The 10571-nt window shown below is 37.5% G+C and overlaps 1 protein-coding gene across 1 annotated transcript in view; it reads right to left on the bottom strand.

Moving 5' to 3' along the window:
• Positions 1-1115: 1115 nt before the first annotated feature.
• The window catches only part of Xkr4 (XK related 4), a 403270-nt gene continuing 393814 nt past the window's right edge, over positions 1116-10571 (bottom strand). Inside the window, exon 4 of the mRNA XM_087547833.1 lies at positions 1116-8584. The gene's annotated coding sequence lies outside the window, so the exon portion shown is untranslated. The remainder of the gene's footprint in view (positions 8585-10571) is intronic.

Here is a 10571-nt window from a genome sequence, read left to right as displayed (position 1 = left end):
CTGTGTGCTTGTCTTAGGACTTCTGCCCGATCAAAGGAAATACAATGGCACCATCTCTTGTTTCCTGGACATCTGTGTTTAAAAAAGAACTTTAAGAGAGAAGAAAGAAAGAATTGATCATACTTTCTCTTGTATTTGGCATATAAATTTGGGAGATAGTTTTCATTTCAAGACTATCAGTATGATATTTTAGTAGTTGTATTTTGTACAATGTGTGTTTATTTATTTATGTGTATTTATTTATTTTCCTGTACAATGTCCTTTGTGGTGACCATTGCTTAAAACGCCATCTTTTTTATACTTACCTGAAATGACCATAATCCTAAAATAATTTCTTTAACTATGTGGAGATTTTGTTGCTAGATTCTGTTGCTAGCTGCTTGTGTGGGGGCTGGTGTCTGAACACTGGTTCCCACAGGAAAGCAGCTAATGCCGCTGGTGTTGAGCGTCTTTCAAGCTCCTCCATGTCCATTTCTAATTTTTATTGAAAACAGACTTATGCCCAACAGTTACATGGAATGTAGGACTAAATAGAAAAAGAAAGCAATTAGACGTGTTGTAGTTTAGAAAGTACATTTGTAAGAAAATATTTTCATATAAAGTCAAGCAATTTAGTTTCCTTTTTAAGTTCCTGTGGTCACATTTTATTTATTTATTTATTTATTTATTTATTTATTTATTTATTTATTTATTTATTAGCTTTTATATTTGTTCTGGAAGGATATTCTTTAATGCTTCTAAAAGTATACTAAGTAAAATAAACACCTTAAAAAATGAAGCTGGGCATAGAGAAATATATCTTGCACATCCCTCCCATTCCCCCTCTTCCCCCACCATGAGTTGTTACTCAGAAAGCTGAGTAAGGCAGGAGGATCTCAAATTTCAACTTGGAGGACATGGTTGTAAGATATCTCAAAACAGAAAGAAGAAGAAAAAAGTGATGTAGTGTAATCCTAAATGTGCTTCAAATTTGTCAGAACTCAGATTTACTTATTTATAGCTTTGGATCTTATTGTCTTGAACATAAGTCTGTGTTCATGGCCCTGCCCATCACCTCACCCGAATTCTACTCAACACTTCTAGACTTTGAAAAAAAAATGAGGACCAAACTTCTGTTAAAATGACCACAGTGTACTTTATTTTATGATTTTGGTACCTTGTGTTGCAATAAAATAAAAAAAAAACTCTACAAAATCCAAATATATAAAATTTCAAGTTTTCTTTCTTTTAAAGTTTTACAAGAAAAAAAGGTCAAATAACCAAGGAAAATTATTCATATGAAGTACTACTTTCCACTTCATTTCATCACAAATTGTAACTTACTTAACTGACCAAAATAACTATGGTACTGCGGTATAGCGAATACTCCACGCACTGTGCTTTAGCACTCGGAGTTACTGCCCAGGGCAGCAGCCTCCAACCAAGAAAGACACACTTACAATCTGAATGCTAAAGGAAGGTCCGGTTATGTGGGGTTGGCATATGTATATCTATATATCTATATATATATTTACAGGAAAAATTTAATAACTCATTTATTTTTTTTTGTTTCAAATAAAATTCCAAATACATTTGTACAATGTTTACAAAGTGAGAGACAGGACTGGCAGGTTTGCACCCGAGGCCAGGCACCGTGCTGTCCGGGGGAAATGTTTTCACATTGCCTGCACACACCTTTTTTTTTCTGAAATGGAGAGAGAAACTCAAGAATGTCGACGGCTATGTGTCAGGATACTATGTACAGTTGACGTCGGGGAGCTGAGAACCTCGTGGCCCGTTCTCTTCAGGTTTGTCTTTATCTACCACCTACTACTCTTCTTTTGTTCAGAGATACATTTAAAAAGCAAAAACTGGACAAAGGAAAAGGGAAAGCACAAAATATTTAAGGCAAATTAAGCAAATATATACAGTATCTCCTTGTGTTGGTAGGACATGACTCTTTTTCTTAGTCCCAACCCATGCTTTAAAAATTACAAATAAAGCAAGTCTGGCGGGAGTTGGGTTCCTTGTGTTTTAAAATTTTTTTGAAAATTGTTTTGCGCCAAATAACCATTTGAAATTCGCCATGGGATAATTTGTTAATTGTGAAGTGGATGATTTTGTATTTTGAAGTCAAACAACAGCAGCTGAGGTAGTTAAATGTGAAACTTACACAACTTAAAATAATGAGAGAATGGAGAACCACTGTCAGGAGCCCAAACTCTTGCCATTCGGAGGCAGGCTCACCATGTATGATGGCTTCACATGCAGCAAAGCAGTTGTTCTCTGGATGCCACTGCTTCAGCCAGTGTCAACACGACTAGTGCTTTCCCAAGCGCTTGCTTGGATGCAAATACAGAGGAAGTCTGCTTTCCAGTCTGCTCATCTATAAATAATTCTTTTACAATGTGTATTGAAGCCATTATACAAAATGGCATTATTTATCATTACTAGAAATCCCGATCCTACTGTAAAAGATTGAGGGACGATATTCTCCCACTTTTACAGCTCGAGTACTGTTTGGTCTCAAAGAGGATCTCCATCTCTGGTTCTCTGTTGGTTCTCTTCCTTCTGGGAACAGGAAGCCATCTTCACACCCATACCTGTGCACTTACTCTTGAGCCTACTAAGCTATCTGGCTACAGAGAAGAAAAGCAAGATTTTTTTTTTAAATAGAAGCGAGATTCCCACTAAGGCTAGCTATGTTCTCCTCCACTGCCCCTTGTTGATCAGAGAAAGGCTTTAAGTGGGACCTAAATAAAACTATTGGCCAAAGGGTTCATGAAAAAAGGTGTTGTGAGGATAATATGTCAGTAGCATAGTTGACATAAATAAACTGGGAACTATTTCATTTAGGAGGTAGAGAATTTTTCTCTGTGGTTTGTGTGTTTCATTTGCCTATTGAAAAGAATGTTAGCTGACTGTAGCCATAAAGCTTGGTTTACAGAATGATGGGCCCATTGCTGAATAGTCACATCTACCTGTGCTAAAAGCTAGGCTTTTCTAAGACACTCTGATTTTCTGGGAGGGTTCTGGAGGGTTCCATGTGGAATAGAAACCACTGGAAAAAGACTCAACTCTTTTTCTCCCAGCAATGCTTTGCTGTTCTGGGTCTCTCTATCTAGATGGCATGTTGTTGGGACTTGTGCTTTTCTCTTCCGTTGAGAACGCTAGGCCGTTATGCCAAGGAGGTGCCCAGTTCCCTCTGACATATTTAGATTTTATCTTGCACTTTGTGATAGAGTCTCTCCATAGCGTGTCCTTTCCACCGCCTCTACTAGTCCTACCAATCCCACCTGAAACTAGACTACATAGTCAACTTCAGTGTTCTGTATAAAACTGAATCAAGACTGATGTTTATTTTTATGATAAAAGGATACACTTTTGCATTTTGGGGTAGAAAAATATTAGAAGGGGATAGAAAAATCAGGAATATTAAAATTACTGTGTACCCATTTACTGTTCTTACATAACCCGACTATCATAACGGTAACTCTATTTTGGCAATAGAGTAGAAAAATTTTGGTGGATAATTTTAACATAATTTTTATGGTACAGTCATGCTTCGGAAAATCTAATGTCATGAATTAGAATTGTTTAGCCAATTTGAAAATTTAAATCTTTGAACTCAATTTTAGAGAAACAGAAGTGATTATATTGGGTGTCAATATATAATCCAAGCACAACCTGATATCTAATTCACTCCTCAAGAGAACATTTGGAAACTATTTCCTAGTTTTAAGACTGTGGATTCTATTGTGTAAATGAATATAGTTATTAAATAAGGGTACTGAATGGAGCCACATCATTAACACATTACCCTAACCGTTAGCATAGTTAAATGGTGCATTCTTATTTTATAATATTTACTCTGACTCAAAAATTACAAAATGTTTATAACCCCAGATTATATTATTTCTACCTAGTTCAGTCATTTAGGCAAGGGAACAGGCATTGCTTTGGAAGAGTTGTACAGGATCTTAGCTGAGGCTATTTTTCCTACCATCTCCCCACTTTCTTTAACCTTTGGTGGAGCTCACATCTGTGTATCTCATTTATGCTAGTAGCCATATTGCAATATGTTGCCGAAGCCTTGAGCAAGTGCTTCACTGAAATATTTAAAATACATTTATAATGTGGAGATGAATCAACTCAAGATTTCTGAGCAGGAGCAAAGTTCCACATTCTTCTGTGGCAAAGGTGTCATGTTAGAAATGAAATGTAAGACCAGTTAAACCATTCCAAATCTAATGGAATAATACGTTACTCATCTTCCAGGAGTTAATTTTCAGAGCATCAATTAGCCTCACCAGGGCTGAACTGGAAACTCTTCATGGGCCTGGAAAATGGGATCATCCATACAAAGTCCTCAGGGATTAGAAAGGGCCAAGTTTTCTAGTTGTGTTTATAAACAGTAAAATTTAGTTTGTTTAAGGAGAAGGTGGTCCATCTATATGGAGATACTTAGTGTCTATACGAGGGATTAACTCTTCTCATTAGGAAGCTTTTAATTTCTGCCTAGAACTTTGAGGGCATAGTTTTTCCTGTATTCACTGGTGTAGCTGCTGCTTTTCAGGCAACTGAAGACAACCCACCCTTCTCTTTCCTGTTATGCACAAAGTTTTCCATGTTTCTTCAATTTAGTGAGAGGCCCGGTGGTTTCTAATCCAAGTGCTTTACCAGCCCTCACACACTTTACCTGTGAGGTAGATAAACAAATATCCTCACTCTTTTATATGGGGGTGGGGTTGGAGTGGGGAGGGTAATAAGGCCAAAGTAAGTTTGGAGGAATAAAGATAGAGTAGGATTGAGGACCCCGGTGTGTACAGATTCCTTGTTTCTTTGCTGGTATTGTTGGACCACATGACCTCGTGTCACTATACCTGAATGTAACATTTCACACTATAGAGAATATTGTTTCATAGAATATCTTTAAACAGTCATAATATTCAACACAGAGATTTCTGTTTTTCTATTAATGTATAAATTTTATATCAATCACCCCAGAATCAGAGACAATAGAAGAAACAGCTTTTGTTTTCTGGGTGTGATTGCCAATCAACTGTTAGCCAGACATCCTCTCAGTGATGTACAGGTGCAGAGACTGATCATCCAACGTCTCAAGACAAAAGGAAAACAAAGCCAAACCTTCCGTGTACGTGTCAGCTGCATTTGAAGGGTCATAGGCACCAGGTTTGTGGCCACAGCCTGAGTTCTGGGAAGAGTCCAAAATAACATAGCAGGTGGACAAACATGGCTTAGTGGTGAGGCTTTGGTGTGCAGGGAGACTACTTCGAGGAAAAGGAAAGATTCAAGAATGAATTTCATCATCTGCCTCAGGATGTTATTCTTGGCTCTGAATGTAGAATTATACACGATTACAATACTACTTAGGGACTTGGGAATGTTTGCACTGTGTTTAGAAATCCCTCATAATGTTTGCATAGCCAAATGCCTCTCCAAGATCTCTCCAGTAAGTGACTCAGAGCAAGCTGTGCAGCTAAAGTGCCCTTAGAGGGGAGTAGGTCACACAATTTGTGTGTTTTCTGCCAAATGTCAAATCAGTAGATGAGCCAGGCGCTCTATTTGAGGAGATCAACATCTTTGCCATCCAGCATACCAGGAGGAGTAAGACTAACTTCCCAAGACGACCTGGAAGAAACAAATCTGGGGCAGGGTGAATATCCTCAACCCCCCTTCTGAAAGGTGAATTTCCTTCATTGTAGACTTTTTTTTCTCATGGAGAAATGTGGCAGGGATTAACTGGGAAAATAACCAACATTACAATATTCATGGTAACCAGCAAACAGTTGTTAATTGGAATGATGTCTGTAAATCGAATCTCAAAAGTTAGATAATTTGTTTGATTTTGGAAAAATTGCCTTTTTCTCCAACTGTAGCCATTAAATTCACCATGAAGTATTTGGATAAAACAATTTTTGAACAATTATAGCTTTAAGGTATTACAGGGGAGACTTAAAATGAAATATTCTATTTGAACAATAAAAAGTTAAAGATTTTGTATTTCCTTTAAATCCTTCTGTCAGATACATTTGTAAATGTTTAAGATTTATGAACAGCAGGACATCAATGACAAAATGAAGAAACACTGCACAGACAAGGCTAAAAGAAGTTTCCTTGCCCAGAAAAGGCAGTGGAAGGCCTCATCGTAGGATATCCCCATGCAGCAATGTATAGAACAGCCGACCATTTTTAGAAAGTAAATAAAACTAGTTTGTGGTTATTTTGCGAGATTTCTCTTTGTACAACAAAGAGACGCGTAGCTGCTGCATGTTGCCAGCGAAAGATGTCTGCACAAGAAAATGAAGTTCCTCTCGCAACACCTGACAGTTTGTTCATCTGCATATCATATGAGAAGATGGAAAAAATGTATGCTTCAAACATCTAGACTCTTTCTCAGATTCTAGATGTGTGCTACCACAAAACCACATATGCTGCTTGAATGATCGACTTCTAGAGTTTTCTTAGGGATATTTGCATTTACGCGGACAGACTTCCCTTTTTAAAAATGCCGCACTGTCTACTTTGGTTTGGTGAACATGGTTCAGCAGTCATCTGGAAAATTCAAATGTTGGAAGCCGGCAAATGAAAAGAAACCCAGTCATGAGGAAAAGTCAGAATTTTGGGGCGATCAACCATCTAATGGTTTTTTGTCCAGGTGGAAAAATTGCATAACTGTCCTTTGATTTTTACTCCATTGTTCTGAAAATTACTCTCACAGGAATTATGAATCTGGGAATAGGAATACAGATAGGGTGACTGACTGGTAGAGTCAAGATTCAAACTGTTTTGCAAGAACTATGATACTGATTTAGTTGGGTGAAGTCTGTTTGAACATGGGCCTCTTATGATATTATGACCTATTTACAGTGGCATAAAGAGTAAGGCCATGGTAACCCTGAATTTTATTGTAAGTAAAAGAGAGATAATTAAGTAGTCTGCATTTAAGCATAAGCAAGAGTGACTTATAATCCATCAGAAGCTATTGATATACAGATCATTCCACAGGCCACTAATCGAAAAGAACTATTGGAAGGAAGGTTTTCTTAGACAGAGCCAGTTTTGATATGAAGTTTCCTATGTCACCTCCACCTTTCCATGTTAGCTTGGCCTTGTCCTTTCATAATAAGACATGTGAGTTGCCAGAATTATGGAACAACAGAGATTAGTTTATGTGTCTAGTTTGTAAAATAGGCAAATGTTCCTGACAAGTGATGGACAGGTTTTCTTGGGTCTATACATTGGTACAGATCTTCTGTCTTGGTGCTCAATACTCCTACGGCCTTTTTTCTGAGCCTTGATAGAGAGGACCGTTATTGCCCCTCTGTCCCTGCAGTTAACCAATTTATACATTACACAGGAGGCTGTAGATTCAGGACATGAACAGTTCCTTAAACTTGCTTGTTCTGGTTGCCTGGCATGTTAGAATAAGTTACATGGTAGGAGGTTGCCTTTCTATCATTCTATTTTAGTGGTTATACACAGACACAGTTCTAAGGAATGACTTGCTTGGACATGAGAGCCGATGACCAGGAATGCCTCTCAGAAGCCTGAGAGAAATCTTTGATAGAGCAACCAAGATGCTTATCTAGGGAACGCAATGGTCCTTGCTCCATCTTTGTTTTTTTCCTTCGAGTGCATAATGGATACACTTAGTGACATTCACTCTTTTATCTAAATCTAACCTCTAAAACCCATGTCACATGATTGGATAGAAAATTCAACAAGACCACAAACACATTAGACTCTTGCATACTCTGAAACTATATCTGAACTTCTGACACCTTCATTTTCACCTTTATTTGAAGAAGAGAAATGGAAGGGATCATGATTAGACACTCTCAGCAGTCCTGTTTTCTTATGAATGAAAATGTAGGCATTAAGGCCATTTGGTTGGTCATCTTTAACCAAGATTTCATGTGATCTGAGAAGCTATAGGCTAGTGGTTCCTTGTGGAAATGGATATTAGTTTGGGGCTGGCAATGTTATCACATAGCAAGGCAGGCATCAAATCTCTCTATAACTACACCTGTGCAGACTTAACCTTTAAAGCTGAATTGTAATAAATGAAAGCTTCACACATTGGTTATTATAATGCTGAAAATGGAACAAATTGAAAGTGGCAAAGGTACTCAAGACAGATGGATTAATCACAGATCACAGAGACATTTTTTCATTTCTAAACAAGTAGGCTTCAATCCACTTGAAGCAGGTAGGTCCCTTTACCCATACCCATTTCTCTGAGCTATAAAAGCTCCCAGGAATTCATTGGCTGATTTTTTTTAAAGCAGTTCTTACTGGAAAAAAAAGATAGCAGATGGATATCATGGACACTAATGACATTCATGTTGAGGGACCAGGTAACAAAATTTCGTTAGCTCTGCTTCTCAGAGGTCTGTCTCTTCAGGCCTGGACACATCAGGGCATTGTGTTAAACCAACTTCTCCTTTCCCATTAACTGAGTCGTCTCTTCCAGAAGCTTGATTACAATATTACAAGTCAAGAATTTGCAAGATTGAATCGTCTATTGGATTAATTAACTGCAATTCATCTCCAGTAAAACTCAATAAGTTCCAAGATGTTTCTGTAAAAAAAGAAGAATTGAATCAAGGCATCAGTGTTCTGAACTGTGACAGCTTGGGATGTGTCTGCAGGTCCTGGCTCACTGCACTCCACTGCTCTCTTCACAGAGCTCCTTGCTTCTAATTCAAGCCAAGGAAAATGTTTCACCCCAAGCCACTGAAACTGACTTTTGAGACCCATCTACTCCCTCCCTTTTTATGCACAACACATTTGATGTGTTCATAAGGGAAATTGAGTATTTTCATGATTTGAAATCAGGTTTTAAAATGACAGGCTACTGTCCTTTGGTTGTAGGGTGGTAATCTGTTTTTCCCCCCTTTCCTGTCTTAAGAGGAATAAAAAATTCATGGGGGCTCCTTAGAGAATCACAGGTCTAATAGGTATATAAATTTCAGGGTGCCCAGCACACTCAAATCAATTGCTGGCTTTCCTGTCACAATGGACTGCAGTGAGTGATGCATTAAGACATTTTGCTGGTTTGTAATAGAAACAAGAGTTTCTTACAGTGATGGAAACTCAAAATCTATTTTCGACATACTTAGGGGCATCCTAGAACTTACTGGTAGTGAAGTAATTTGAAATAATTAAAATTGTTGATTGGATATAACTCCATGCCAGAGTGCCACTACAATAGTTAAATTAAATTAGCTTAAACACAACATCTCCATTTGTTCCTATTTGCAACACTTAAAGTAAGAATTTGATTAATTCCATTTTAATGCAAATTAAGCTGTAGAGAAAGGAAAGGGCAAACCTGTTTAATCTGGCCGGTGGAAGTATAATAAAAACACAGAACCTCACATTTTCTGAAACTCTAATAACGGGGTAGGTGGCAGGCTTCAATAATAACTCAGGAAATTTTGTGTTGTACAATGCTGCTAATATTTGCTTATTATTTTAATTAATTAATTCGATATTAAATGGCATCTTTGTTCTGCAACCATTTCATCGGTAACTATCTATGTGTCTAAATGTCTAAGAAAGTGATAACCTGCAGGTGAATGTGTTGACGGTGACTTGAGCCTCTGTGATCAGGATATAGCAGCATCACTAGGCCCTTCCTTCCCTTACTTGTCTTGATATAGCATCTCATTGGTGTAGTTTCCTCATACCCATCTCTGTGTGCCAGGTGCTTATTGGTAGGGTTGTAGGAAAATCCTAAAAAAGTTCACGTTTCTTTACCATTTTAATGTAGAATTAAGTATATATGGAAATAAGAAAAATGTCAGTGTTCTAGTGCAGAAAAGATTTAGAAATGAAGACTAGGAACCAGTTAAGCAGCTTAGAACCTACCGTGAGTGAGTTACTGAGAGGCAAGGCCCTTTTATACTTGTTGATGGTCTAGTGGCTACAGTCACAGGGGAGGGTTGCTCAACAAATGACCAAGGGAATCAGCGAGGGTTGAATATATGGTACTGACTATAAAACGTGCTTGATCTTCATCTATAATCTAGGGCAGATTTCCTTTAATATCCTGTTAAAATTACTGACCTCAAACTTAACCTGAGTTCTTCAAGATCTGCTTAAATTAAAGTAGGAAGGTAATATTGCTACTCTGGATGTGCCATTGACACTGAACATCAAAAGGTTTTTAAAAACAAACAGCAGGGTTGGGAAATTGGTTTATTATCTGCTACATTTTCAGCATCTGTTCAAGCAGTGAGCCCAGTTCCTGTATAATACTTGTTCCCATGCACTGGCATCAATGGGTGGGTTAGCATTCAACCATGTATTTCACTGCTTTTAAATTGGGAGGAAAAAGAACATACTAAATGCTTTAGAATTCAATACATGTTTGATAAACATTTGGTATATTCGGAACCTCACTCAGTGTGAGATAACATTTCTAGATTAGCACTCATGTTTAAAGCAATCCTCTTTCACATTAATTTGGTGACATAAGATATGGAAATAATTATCTTATATAAAACAATGTCATCTCAAGGTCTCTCTTTTTCATAAGTAGCTTTGATGAAGTATTTTTTTCA

Source organism: Rattus norvegicus, chromosome 5 (assembly GCF_021556685.1).
Source record: "Rattus norvegicus strain SHRSP/BbbUtx chromosome 5, alternate assembly SHRSP_T2T, whole genome shotgun sequence".
Classification (NCBI taxonomy): Eukaryota; Metazoa; Chordata; class Mammalia; order Rodentia; family Muridae; genus Rattus; species Rattus norvegicus.
Note: the sequence above shows the minus strand (reverse complement) of the source record. Positions and strands in the feature narration are given on the sequence as shown.